General features: G+C 41.7%; 1 long non-coding RNA gene across 1 annotated transcript in view; it reads right to left on the reverse strand.

Annotated features, from left to right (window-relative positions):
* Window positions 1–13,850, reverse strand: part of LOC140454692 (uncharacterized) — a 138,665-nt gene that overhangs the window by 58,346 nt on the left and 66,469 nt on the right. The gene's annotated exons all lie outside the window — the stretch shown is intronic.

A 13,850-nucleotide genomic window follows, 5' to 3' on the forward strand; every position in this document is an offset into this window, starting at 1 on the left:
TCCAAACTTGAGTCCACATGGGAGTTAACACCTTGGTTAGCAGGGGAGGCCAAAAGAGAGACATCCCCTCTAGACCCAAATCTCAACAAGGTTGCTTGGATTTCACTTGCCAGCCTCAGCACATGGCTTGAGTTCTCCCCATTCCTGATAAAATACCAGCAGCAATGGGGGAGCCATTAAGTGGCCAGTAATTGGTCACTTGAGGGTGTCATTGAGCTGAGGGAGGGTGGCCCACCTAACACTTGTCTCACTCTTGGCAAAATACCAATAACAACAAATAGACTGGTATGTCCTTATGATCTCACATAATTTTTACACCCACCCTGCTTTACAATTGACTCTTGGAGGTTGCGTAAATATCACCTTATGATAGGAATTTCTGAGATGACTCCTTCATCAGTAACTTCCATGGAGTTTCACCCAGGTGCCCAGTGTGACTTCAAGCAATGATTGGCAAAAAAGTTCTGCTGACCTTTTTCTGAAAATTGGAAGAGTGAGGTATATTGCCCATCCGTTGCTATTTGTTTTGCGGAAACCCTGGGAAGTTGTAAATGGCATTCTGCAGAAACGTCATTGGAAGCAAAATGCTAATTCTGTTTCCCTTTCCACAGGGGCTGCCAGACCTATTGAGTTTCTCCAGACTTCCAGCCTTCTTATTTCAGATCTCCAGCATGTACAGCATTTTGCTTTTATTGAAGTATAAATGGTGGTGAATAAGGATAACCTCTACAAACATTCAGCCTTTGTTATGATGATCTACGGTCAATTTCTAAATTTTTATTTCCAGCAGAATCCTTAGCTGCCAATTTTTTTGGACAGTTGTGTTACCGGTCTCAGGACCACACTGATCAAAGTAATGAAAAGGCAGAAATAGTTGAAAGTTAGTTTATAGATAAAATCTACATTTAGTCAGTGACTTTTCAGTTTATTTAAAAAAAAACACATTATGGAGAGAATGCGGTTTAGTGGTTTAGTAAAATGTCTTCAAAATATTTGAATTAAATGCTTAAGGCTGCACTGACAGACTTGAGGTGAATCCAGAGTAGACTCCCAGGCTCAGCCTGGGCTCCTGCACTCAGCGTGGATTCCCAGCCTTGAGATCCTCAGGGTGAAGCTAGCATGGACTCCCGGCTTCAGTGCGGACTTCTGGCCTTGAGGTGAATCCAGAGAGGACTCCTGGCCTCAAGTTGAGGCCTACATGAACTCTCAGCCTCAAGGTGAATCCAGAGCAGATTCCTGGGCTCGAGGTGAATCCCAGCGCAGTCTGGAGGCAAGGTACTGGAGTGGACTGAGTGGGAGGGTCTGTTATTCTGAACTTTATAATTTCATTTTCCTAATCTATTCCAATGATTTTGTACTTTCATACCAAAGATGGCAGAAAGGTCTGTAATGCTGGGCTATTAACATATTCATTTTTCTAATATTCTTCCTTGGAATTTGCACTTAAGAATCAATGTCTAGGGTGACTTGTAAACTTTTCACTGTGCTCATGTGAGTACATGTGACAATGAAGCTAATTTGAATATTCTCATCTGGTGTCATTGGCAACAAGCTTGTGCTGACTTGATGCTTTACTTTCCACTGCTCTCATCAAACTAAGGTGCAATCATATATAACATTCATGCTAGTCATTTTGAGTAGATGCATATCATTGTAAATATTTGTGTAAAAGATAATGTAAAATTAATTACGTTATGCAAGATTGTATTAGAAACAAGTGGATGTCTGTCAATAGAGTATAGGATTAGAGTTCTTTCTGTTCCCTGAGTATTTAATAAAATTGGAATATTGAACTGTTAAAATGTATTAGCTTTCAGGGGAACAGAATATTGGGAGCATAGTAACTGCTGCTAATTTAGGATATTAATTTCACTTAAACTGTAGACAAGAAGCTATATTATTCTAATTCTGAATTTATTACTGGCACAGAGCAAAGCTGTGTTTAATCCACAAATAATGAAAACAACATTGTGCAAACTTATTGGTTTGGCTCAAAAGAAATGTTATTAAAATATCACAATTTAATTGACTGATGAGCAGACATTATTGTATAATTGGGTCACTGATCCTAGGACTGAATGCAGGTGGATTTCAGGTTATAGCTCCCCTTTTCGAGAGAGAGAGGGAAAAAACCAAGAGTTAAGTTTGTTTGTTAAAACTTCTGAGAGGCAGTTTCATTTCTAACATTTATTTTCTGCACATCAAGTTATCACCTTCATGGAAATGCATGATCAATTTGATTTACTCATGATCAAGCAAGAAAAAAGGATTTTCTTGGTGTAATACTCAAAATGATATTGAAAATATATCTGTGAAGACCGTTTTAATATTTCACAGCATTGAAAATGCTTGGGAACTTTTTGCTCAATATGATGATGTAATTTGGATAAAGAATTGGGTAGCTAAAAGGAAGGAGAAAGTAGAGATAAATGAGATATTTTTGGACTGGCAAGCTTTAACTAGTAGAGTACCATTTCTGTGGCTGGGTCCAACTACTTACAATCTATATCAATAACTTGTTGTGAGGACTGAATATATGGTGTTTTCAGTAACACCAAAGTAGGTAAGATAGTATTTTGTCAAAGGCAGTTTGAGCGTTGACAGATGGATATAGACATTTAATGAGTGAACAAAAAAATTGACAGATGGAGAATAACATGAGAAAATGTGAACTTGTCCACTTTGGCCGGAAGAATCGAAAAGCAGTACATTATTTAAATGGGGAGACACTGCAATGCCCCATGATACAGAGGGACCTGGGTGTTGAGTCACAGCAAGTTAATTTGCAAGTACAGCAAATAGTTAGAAAAGTCAGTGGAATGCTTAGTGCAAGAGGAATGGAATATAATAGTCAGGATGTTAGCTACAGCTACAGCTGTCACTGGGACAGAGTGGGAGGGAGAGGATTGCTAAACGGAGCCACCATCACAGAAGTTGAAATAGAATGCAGGATATCGAAGTGAAACCCTCCAACTAAGAGCATGGGACTTTAGCAACACAGTCGATGTGTCTGTTTTGTAACCATGAAAAATCATGTGATGTTAAAATGGACCACATACAGAATACAGGAATCACATCCTGCATCATGGCAGAAGCATTCCAAACTCTGATAACAAATCTATCATAGCCAGTTAACTTCCTGAGAAAGGGTTACCTGATCCAAAACGTTAACTCTGATTTCTTTTCACAGATGCTGAGCTTTTCCAGCAATTTCTGTAATGTTTACGGTGATTGGGTGATGCCTGTGAAGCAGTAAGCCAGCAGTCTGGGCTCAAGTCACATTGAACTTTACTTTGAGGTGTTTTCAGATTGCCTTTTTGCTGACTGTATATAATTTGAGTTCATGTGGAATCTACTGTAATCCTTTGGATTGTTCCCAGGTTATGTTATTAAAAAGTTAGAATTCTTCTGAAATAAAAGTCAGGATGTTTTTGTCTACAATTATACAGAGTGATGTGAGACTATAATCACAGTACTGTGTACAGTTTTGGTTTTCTAATTTAAAAAGAATTGAATTAGAAGCATTTTAGAAAAGGTTTACTTGACTGATATCTTATGAACAGGTTAGGCCTTTATCCATAAAGTTTGGAAAATTGAGAGGTGATTGTATGAAAACATGTAAAATCCTGAGGGAACTTGATAGGGTGGATGCCGGAAAGGTGTTCTCCTTTTAGAAGAAAGTAGAACTGGGTGACATAGTTTAAAGATAATAGATCTTGCTTTAAAGAAGAAGATGAAGAGGTTTATTTTCTCTCAGAGAGTTGTCAGTCTGTGGAAGTCGCTTACTCAGAACAAAGTGGAAGCTGGGTAACTGAGTTTATTCAAAGCTAAGTTAGATAAGTAGTTGATCGACAAAGGAGTGAAAGATTCTGGGGTCGGATAGGAGGAAAAAGCTCAGACCATAATCAAGTCAACCATGACCTTATTGAACAGTGGAGCAGGCTTGAGGAGTGAAATGACCATAGTTCTGCTCCTGAATTTTATAAGGATCAGAATCCATTAGGAAATCCACATTTTTTTTTTCATTCAGGAGATCCCATTTGTCTATTTAACTGAATATAAAAGAAAATGAAGATGATCAGCAGGATTTGATGGCAAACTGGCTAACATTCACTCAGTGACCAATCGCAGATAAGCTGGTTGTTCATCTTAAAGGTAATTCATTGGCTTTGAAGAGTTTTGCTTGAAACTTCAACATTTACAGTCTCATGTCAGAGCATTCAGCTACTTCTTAAGTCACTCAACGTTTCGTCTCCACCGTTATTTTTAGAACTCCATGTCACATGCTTTTCTTGTACTAATTTGAATTTCTGCTCACTTAATCATTATGCTTTGAGATAATAATGTCATCTTGGTGCATCAGGTTTTGATCTTGCATTCTAATGCAAAGTTAGTTAATTTATACATTTCAACAGTATTCCTAGCATGAGGATGAAGGGAATATATGCCATATCCACAGAGCTATGACTGGATAATGGCACAAGATGTCTACTATCGAATGTAAATGGTAATCTCTGTGTTCCTTCTATTTTGACTGCTGCACATCAGCTGAATCTATATCAGCCACTCACTGTTCCCGGGGATCTGCAGCTCTCTGGCTGCTTGCATTGTCATTGTTTTCTCCCCTTATACTGGTTAAATCATGAAATATGCAGCAATCTGATGATGTTACTCTTCCTGGCTGGACGGCACTGCATTGGTTCAAACAATCAAAGTATCATCAAAGCATGTTGATAGTATGGCCTACAGATAGGAGAAAGTGGGGACTGCAGATGCTGGAGATCAGAGCTGAAAATGTGTTGCTGGAAAAGCGCAGCAGGTCAGGCAGCATCCAAGGAACAGGAGAATCGACGTTACGGGCATCAGCCCTTCTTCAGGAATCAGATAACCTACAGATAACCTTGCAGGTGTCATGTAATAACTTGCTGGTACAATTTGGGGGTTCTTGACAGATACCATTAGCAAATACTGTAAAAGATAGCCCCCATCTTCTAAAAGCCATTCTTGCATTCTATATTGTTCTTGAAAGTTGACTAATCCTACTTCACTTAATTGTGAATAATTGTAATTAATTAAATCAGACTCATTTCACCTCCTGTGACTTTGAGGAGCAATGCTGACATAGAGCAAACTGCCCTGAAGCAACTACCTGTCATAGTGAAGTCATTTGTCACAACTAGCCAACAATCTAGGTGAGTTAATTTCCTGAAGTTCTGATACCAGCATCTATCTGACAATGTAGAATATTACATTATGTCTTATCAACCAAAGGTATGACAAATCTAACCAGGACAACTCATGCCCAATTGGACTTCCCAGACCACAGTGGGATGATGCAAGAAACTTACTCACTGAGTACCTGTGTTCAATGTCAATTAGCTTATATGTTTCCAAAACCATTTCATGCCAGACCTGGTCAAATGTTTTGAAAAAGACATGGATACAAGAAATACATGCAGAAAGAGAGATACGGATAATGTCCCTTAATTAACACTAAAATTATGGTCAATTAAGTCAATAGAAAGCAATCTAGTAGCTGGTCACAAATCAGTGCTTGTCTCTGCTTTTCAAAGACCAACCACTGCAGGCATTGCTTGCAGCAATGTCCTTGGTCCAACCACCTTCAACTGCTTCACCAACAAAACAAATTGTGGAGAAATTCAGCAGGTCTGGCAGCATCTCTGGAGAGAAAGCTGAGATAGCGTTTCGGGTATAACAACCCTTCTTCACCGTTTTTGTTTCTGATTTCGAGCATCCACAGTTGTTTTAACCTCCAACTACTTTATCAGTGACCTTAAGAATGTCACATATTCAGAATGGAGGCTGCTCACTGACTTTTTTTTAGATTAGATTACTTACAGCATGACAACAGGCCCTTCAGCCTAACAAGTCCACACCGACCTGCCGAAGCGCAACCAACCCAGAACCATTCCCTTACATTCCACCCCTTCACCTAACACTACGGGCAATTTAGCATGGCCAATTCACCTAACCTGCACATTTTTCGACTGTGGGAGGAAACCGGAGCACCCGGAGCAAACCCACGCAGAGACGGGGAGAGTGTGCAAACTCCACACAGTCAGTTGCCTGAGGTGGGAAATGAACCCGGGTCTCTGGCGCTGTGAGGCAGCAGTGCTAACCACTGTGCCACCCATCACAACGTTCAACTCCATTTGCACTGTTGCCTCACAGCGCCAGAGACTCAGATTCAATTCCCGCCTCAGGCAACTGTCTGTGTGGAGTTTGCACATTCTCCCCGTGTCTGTGTGGGCTTCCTCCGGGTGCTCCGGTTTCCTCCCACAGTCCAAAAAAAATGTGCAGGTTATGTGAATTGGCCATGCTAAATTGACCATAGTGTTAGGCAAATGTAGGGGAATGGGTCTGGGTGGGTTGCAATTCGGATGATCGGTGTGGACTTGTTGGGCTGAAGGGTCTGTTTCCACACTGTAAGTAATCTCATCTCATCGCATATTGTAGTAGAGCATTGTTATGATTATACTTGACTCTGAAGATATAGGCATTGTCAGTCTGCTGGAAGGGCTGGCATTTTTTGTGCTTTCTAGTTTAATAAATTAAATATCTTGCTAAATTACTTCAGAGGGCAGTTGGAGTCAACCATGTTGCTCTGGAATGGGAGTCACATCTAGGCCAACTGCGCAAGAATGCTGACCTAAGCTTTCCTTTCTCATGTACCCAATGTTTATTAGCAATCAAATTATCTTGCTTTCCTTTGTCACTTTTGAAAGCCTGAAGTTTGTGCAATTATAAATCCAAATTTGCGAGACAATTGAATTTATATTGCATAACTGCACTACCATAAGAACAGGGTAGCATAGCTTAGTTGATATGGCACTATATTAGTAATCAACAGTTATGAGTTCAAACAGAAATTTGTGAAGTTTAACTTAATTACTTTCGTATATCAGATAAGTGTCCATCAAACAATTGTCACAGAATGGAAAACTGGGTAGTTTGGGGGGAGTGAAGCTTTTAAAGGTTAATTGCTTTTTTTAGAACCTCATGTTAATTGCTGATATAAATTATCATTTAAGTAAGATGTCTTAGAAAATAGAACATAAAACAATACAGCACAGAACAGTCCCTTCAGCCCTCGATGTTGCTCCAAACTGTGAACTAATCTAAGCCCATCCCCCTACACCATCCCATCATCATCGTCCATATGCTTATCCAAGGCTGAGGTTGGCAGGCAGGGCATTCCACGCCTTTACTCTCTGAGTAAAGAACTTGCCTCTGACAACTGTCTTAAATCTATCACCCCTCCATTTACAAGCTGACATCATCATCCTAGGAAAAAGACTCTCACTGTCCACCCTATCTAAACCTCTGATCATCTTGTGTGTCTCTATTAAAGCACCTCTTAGCCTTCTTCTCTCCAATGAGAACAGACCAAGACCCTCAGCCTTTCCTCATAAGACCTTCCCTCCAGACCAGGCAACATCCTGGTAAATCTCCTCTGCACTTTTTCCAATGCTTCCACATCCTTTGTGTAATGGGGCATCCAGAACGATACACAATACTCCAAGTGTAGACGTATTAGCGTTTTGTACAATTGCAGTATAACATCGTGGATTTTGTTCTCAAATCTTGTTTGATTTGAGTTAAAATCTAAAATTTATTTAAAGGCTTAAACGAGGAAGTTCTCTATTGAGAGCAGCTAGTGTAGTTAATTCATTACTTCAGCTAAAGCATGTTCTTGAACAGTGGAGCAGAATTGGCTTACCTAAGCCAAAAACAATATAAATTCAGGAGGTGTAGAGTGCAGCCATCATTGAGAGCAACTGACACAATGTGGATAATGACAGGTAAAGTAAGGGAAATGCCTTATTTATTTTCGAAGGACAAAAGAATAACTGGGGAAAGACTAGGACTCTTTAAGGGCCACGGCAGTAATTTGTGCATGGAGCCAGAGGATGTAGGTGTGGTTCTAAATGAATACCTTGTGTTGGTGTTCATCGCTGAGAGAGATGGTGTGAGCATAGAAATCAAGGAGACGGACTATGATGCAATTAAAGAAATTCGCAAAGACAGAGAGGAGGTTCTGAGTGGTCTGGAAGTCTTAAAAGTACTAAAATTAAAATTTCCAGGGTCATTGAAATGTATCCCAGGTTGTTGAGTGAGGCAAGGGAGGAATTAGCAGGGGCACTGGCAATAATTTTCAATCCCTCTCTGGCCACAGGAGAGGTGGCAGAAGACTGGAGGACAGCCAGTGTGGTACCAATATTCAAGAAAGGAGGAAGGGATAAACCAGGAAACTATAGGCCAGTCTAACTTCTGTGATGAGGAAACTGTTAGAAGCAATTATGAGGGACAGAGAAAATAGACATTCGGAGAGGCAGCGACTAATAAAGAAAAGTCAGCATAGTTTTGTTAAGGGGAGGTCATACCTGCCCACCTTGATTGATTCTTTTGAAGAGGTAACCAAGTATGTAGATGAGGATAATATTTTTGACATAATCTACTTCATATTCAGCAAGGCTTTTGATAAAACCGATAGGGAAGGTAAGAGCCCAAGGGATCCAAGGAAATTTAGCTAATTGGAACCAGAATTAGCTGAGTGGCAAGGAAGCAGAGGGGGAAGATGATTGATGAGGGAAGGGTGGTTGATGTTGTCTATGCAGACTTTAGCAAGTCCCTTAACGAGGTCCCTTATGGCAGTTTGATACAAAGGATAAAGTCACATGGGACCCACAGTTAGCTGGTAAATTGGATACAGAACTGGCTGAGTCATAGAAGACAGAGAGTAGGTGTGGAAGGATAATTTTCTGTCTGGAGGTCTGTGTCCAGTGGTGTTCTGCAGGGATCAGTGCTCGGACCCCTGTTGTTTATAATAGATGTAAACAATTTGGAGGAGAATGTAGGTCGCCAAATTTGTAGGTTTGCATGTAGCATAAAGTTTGGGGGATCTGTCAATAGTGAGAGGGATTGTTGGAGGATACAGCAGGATATAGATGGGCTTGAGATTGGGCGGAGAAATGGCAGATGGAGTATAATCCGGTCAAATGTGAAGTGATGCATTTTGGGAGAACCAATGCAGGAGGTAAATATACAGTAAATGGCAGAACACATAGTGGCATCAGTGTAAACGAAATTTAGGTGTACAGGTCCACAGTTGCTTGAAAGTGGTGACACAAATGGATAAGGAGGTCAAGAAGGCCTAAGGCATACTTGCTTTCATTGGTTGAGGCATAGAAAATAAAAATTGACAAGTTATGTTGCAGCTGTATAGAACTATAGGTACGCCATATTTGGAAAACTGAGTCCAGCTTTTGTCACCATACTACCAGAAGGATGTGGAGGCTTTAGAAAGGGTACAGAAGTGGTTTACCAGGATGTTGTCTGGTTTGAGGGAAATACTCACGAGCAATATTTTGCATCAGTATTTACTGTGGAAAAGGATATGGAAGATATAGACTGTAGGGAAATAGATGGTGACATCTTGTAAAATGTCCAGATTACAGAGGAGGAAGTGCTGGATGTCTTGAAATGGGTAAAGGTGGATAAATCCCCAGGACCTGATCAGGTGTACCTGAGAAGTCTGTGGGAAGCTAGAGAAATGATTGCTGGGCCTCTTGCTGAGATATTTGTATCATCAATAGTCACAGGTGAGGTGCCAGAAGACTGGAGGTTTGCAAACATGGTGCCATTGTTTAAGAAGGGTTGGAAAGACAAGCCAGGGAACTACAGACCTGTGAGCCAGACCTCAGTGGTGGGCAAGTTGTTGGAGGGAATCCTGAGGGACAGGATGTACATGTATTTGGAAAGGCAAGGACTGATTAGGGATAGTCATCATGGCTTTGTGCATGGGAAATCATCTCTCACAAACTTGATTGAGTTTTTTGAAGAAGTAACAAAGAAGATTGATGAGGGCAGAGCAGTAAATGTGATCTATATGAACTTCAGTAAGGCGTTCGACAAGGTTCCTCATGGGAGACTGATTAACAAGGTTAGATCTCATGGAATACAGGGAGAACTAGCCATTTGGATACAGAACTGGCTCAAAGGTAGAAGGCAGAGGGTGGTGGTGGAGGGTTGTTTTTCAGACTGGAGGCCTGTGACCAGTGGAATGCCACAAGGATCGGTGCTGGATCCTCTACTTTCTGTCATTTACATAAATGATTTGGATGTGAGTGTAAGAGGTACAGTTTATAAGTTTGCAGATGATACCAAAATTGGAAGTGTAGTGGACAATGAAGAGGGTTACCTCAGATACAACAGGATGTGGACCAGAAGGGCCAATGGGCTGAGAAGTGGCAGATGGAGTTTAATTCAGATAAATGCGAGGTGCTGCATTTTGGGAAAGCAAATCTTAGCAGGACTTATACAATTAATGATAAGGTACCAGGGAGTGTTGCTGAACAAAGAGACCTTGGAATGCAGTTTCATAGCTCCATGAAAGTGGAGGATAGTGAAGGCGGCATTTAGTATGCTTTCTTTTACCGGTCAGAGTATTGAGTACAGGAGTTGGGAGGTCATGTTGCGGCTGTACAGGGCATTGGTTAGGCCACTGTTGGAATATTGCATGCAATTCTCGTCTCCTTCCTATTGGAAAGATGTTGTGAAACTTGAAAGGGTTCAGAAAAGATTTACAAGGATGTTGCCAGGGTTGGAGGATTTGAACAATGGGGAGAGACTAAACAGGCCGGAGCTGTTTTCCCTGGAGTGTCGGAGGCTGAAGGGTGACCTTAAAGAGGTTTTTACAAAACTATGTGGGGCATGGATAGAGTTAATAGGCAAAGTCTTTCCCTGAGGTTGGGGAGTCCAGAAATAGAGGACATAGGTTTAGGGTGAGAGGGGAAAAGACATAAAAGAGACCTAAGGGGCAACTTTTTCACACAGAGGGTGGTATGGAATGAGCTGCCAGAGGAAGTGGTGGAGGCTGATACATTTGCAACATTTAAGAGGCATTTGGGTGGGTATATGAATAGGAAGGGCTTGGAGGGATATGGGCCGGGTGCTGGCAGGTGGTACTAGATTGGGTTGGGATATCTGGTCGGCATGGACAGGTTGGACCGAAGGGTCAGTTTTCATGCTGTACATCTCTATGACTCTATGACTCTATGAGAGATTGGACAAACTTGGCTGGTTTTCACATGAACTTCAAAAATTGAGGGGCGACCTGACAGAAGTTTTCAAAATTATGCAAGGCACAGATGGAATGAATAATCAGAATATTTTCTCCCGGGGTAGAATTTTCAATTAATAGGGGACTGGTTTGAAGTAAAAGGGGGTAAGTTTAAAGAAGCTGTGAGAGGCAAGTATTTTACATGGAGGATGTTAAATGCCTGGAATTCACTGTCAGAAGAGGTAGTGGAGATGGATGCAATGGCAACAATTAAGAGTCACCTTGACAGATATATGAATAGGCAGGGAATAGAAGGATGCAGACTCCAGAGATAAAAGGATTTTAGTTTAGAAAGACATCATATGTTGGGGGCTGAAGGGCCTATTCCTGTGGTGTTCTTTGTTCTTTGTTTCCTTTGTGTTATCGTTCAGGAGATTCATTGGATTGATATCTGGCACGAGAGGGTATTCTCATGAGGAAAGGTTAGACAGGTTGGGCTGGTTTCTAAGAAGAGTGAGGTGTGACTTAATTGAAGTACAGAGGATCCTAAATGGTCTTGACAAGATGGACATGGAAAGGATGTTTCCTCTTCTGGAAAATGCAGGAATCCTGAAATCTTCTATAAGCACACAAAGTGTAAAAAGGTCGTAAAATGAGGAGTGGGGCCAATGAGAGACCAAAAAGTGAAATATACATGAAACAAGATGCATAACTGAGGTGCTAAGTTAATACTTTGCATGTCTTTACGAAGGAACCAGATGCTAATCAGGCCACAGTGATAGAGGAGTCAAAAAGTGTGGTGCTGGACAAGCACCGCAGGTCAGGCAACATCCAAGGAGCAAGGGAATCGATGTTTCAGGCATAAGTCCTTTATCAGGATTGTAGGGCATAGGCCCGAAACATCGATTCGCCTGATCTTCGGATGCTGCCTGACTTGCTGTGCTTGTCCAGCACCACAATCTTCGACTCTGATCTTCAGCATTTACAGTCCTCACTTTCTCCATGGTGATAAAGGAGGGAGTTTTGTCTTTAGAGGGATTCAAAATTGATAAGGAGGAGTATTGAATAGGATATTTATGTTGTGATTGAAAATTATTGAGGTATTAGACATAACTGTTTAGTTTTGTCTAGACACAGAGGAAATGCCAGCGGACTGGAGAATAGTAATCATTACCATTTTGATCAAGGAACACTGTAAGGGTTACAGACCATTCTGTTTAAATGAAACAATGGAAAAGCTTCTAGAATCAATTATTTATGGTAGAATTAGTAGTCAAATGGAAAATGGACTACGGAGGAATGTACACCGCGCAACAATTGCCAGGCAGGGGTATTGTGTATCCCCAGTCGGGAAATGTTTCAGTGGTTGGGGACATTTGGCTTCAGATCTTCGAATGACCATCTCCAAGGCAGACTTAGGGGTATGCAACAGTGCAGAGTGGCCGAGCAGAGGCTGATAGCTAAGTTTGGTACCCATGAGGAAGATCTCAACTGAGACCTTGGGTTCATATCACTCCTGAAGAAGGGCTTATGCCTGAAACGTCGATTCTCCTGCTGCTTGGATGCTGCCTGACCTGCTGCACTTTTCCAGCAACACATTTTTCAGCTCTGATCTCCAGCATCTAGAGTCCTCACTTTCTCCTAGGTGACCCCACTATACTATACACTCTCTCTCACATACATACACACAAGCACACACACACACTCTTACATATTCACATACTCACGCAGACCCTTTTTCATACACACACTCTCTCAGACACACAAAGATATACCCCCCACACTCACACCCATGCATGCACCCTCTCACAGGCTTATCACACTCACACACACACTTTACTAAGCTGGCACACACGTAAATACACACTTCCTCACGTGCACTCTCATGCACACACAAATACTCACATGCACACACTCTCTCTCTCTCCTGCATGAGCACACATATAAGTCTATGGGGAGAATTTGTCTTTACAGAATTATATTTGCAGATACATTCTATTTTGCTCAAAAAATGCACAGCCTGTAGGCAGTCAATGCAGGCAGTCAATCCATGTAACATTTTGCAAATTCCACTTTGGAAATAGAACCAATCCGACTCAATTTGGTTTACAGACAAATTCTGACGTCACACCTTTAATGCATTGTCTGAGCTAAGAAGCCACCTTTTTTTATAAAACCTTAAGTTGTCTTGAGAATGTGAGTTAAAAGAAGCTCTGGGATTTACAAATTAATGAACTGAAACCTGCAATCCATTCTAAAAGATGAAAGACTTAGCAACAATCCTGGCACTTTCCCCTGCCACCGCAGGAACTGTAAAACCTGCGCCCACACCTCCTCCCTCACCTCTATCCAAGGCCCTAAAGGAGCCTTCCACATCCATCAAAGTTTTACTTGCACATCCACTAATATCATTTATTGTATCCGTTGCTCCCGATGCGGTCTCCTCTACATTGGGGAGACTGGGCGCCTCCTAGCAGACCGCTTTAGGGAACATCTCCAGGACACCCACACCAATCAACCACACCGCCCTGTGGCCCAACATTTCAACTCCCCCTCCCACTCTGTCGAGGACATGGAGGTCCTGGGCCTCCTTCACCACCGCTCCCTCACCACCAGACGCCTGGAGGAAGAACGCCTCATCTTCCGCCTCGGAACACTTCAACCCCTGGGCATCAATGTGGACTTCAACAGTTTCCTCATTTCCCCTTCCCCCACCTCACCCTAGTTCTAAACTTCCAGCTCAGTAACTGTCCCCTTGACTTGTCCG

Source organism: Chiloscyllium punctatum, chromosome 3 (genome assembly GCF_047496795.1).
Source record: "Chiloscyllium punctatum isolate Juve2018m chromosome 3, sChiPun1.3, whole genome shotgun sequence".
NCBI classification, from domain to species: Eukaryota; Metazoa; Chordata; class Chondrichthyes; order Orectolobiformes; family Hemiscylliidae; genus Chiloscyllium; species Chiloscyllium punctatum.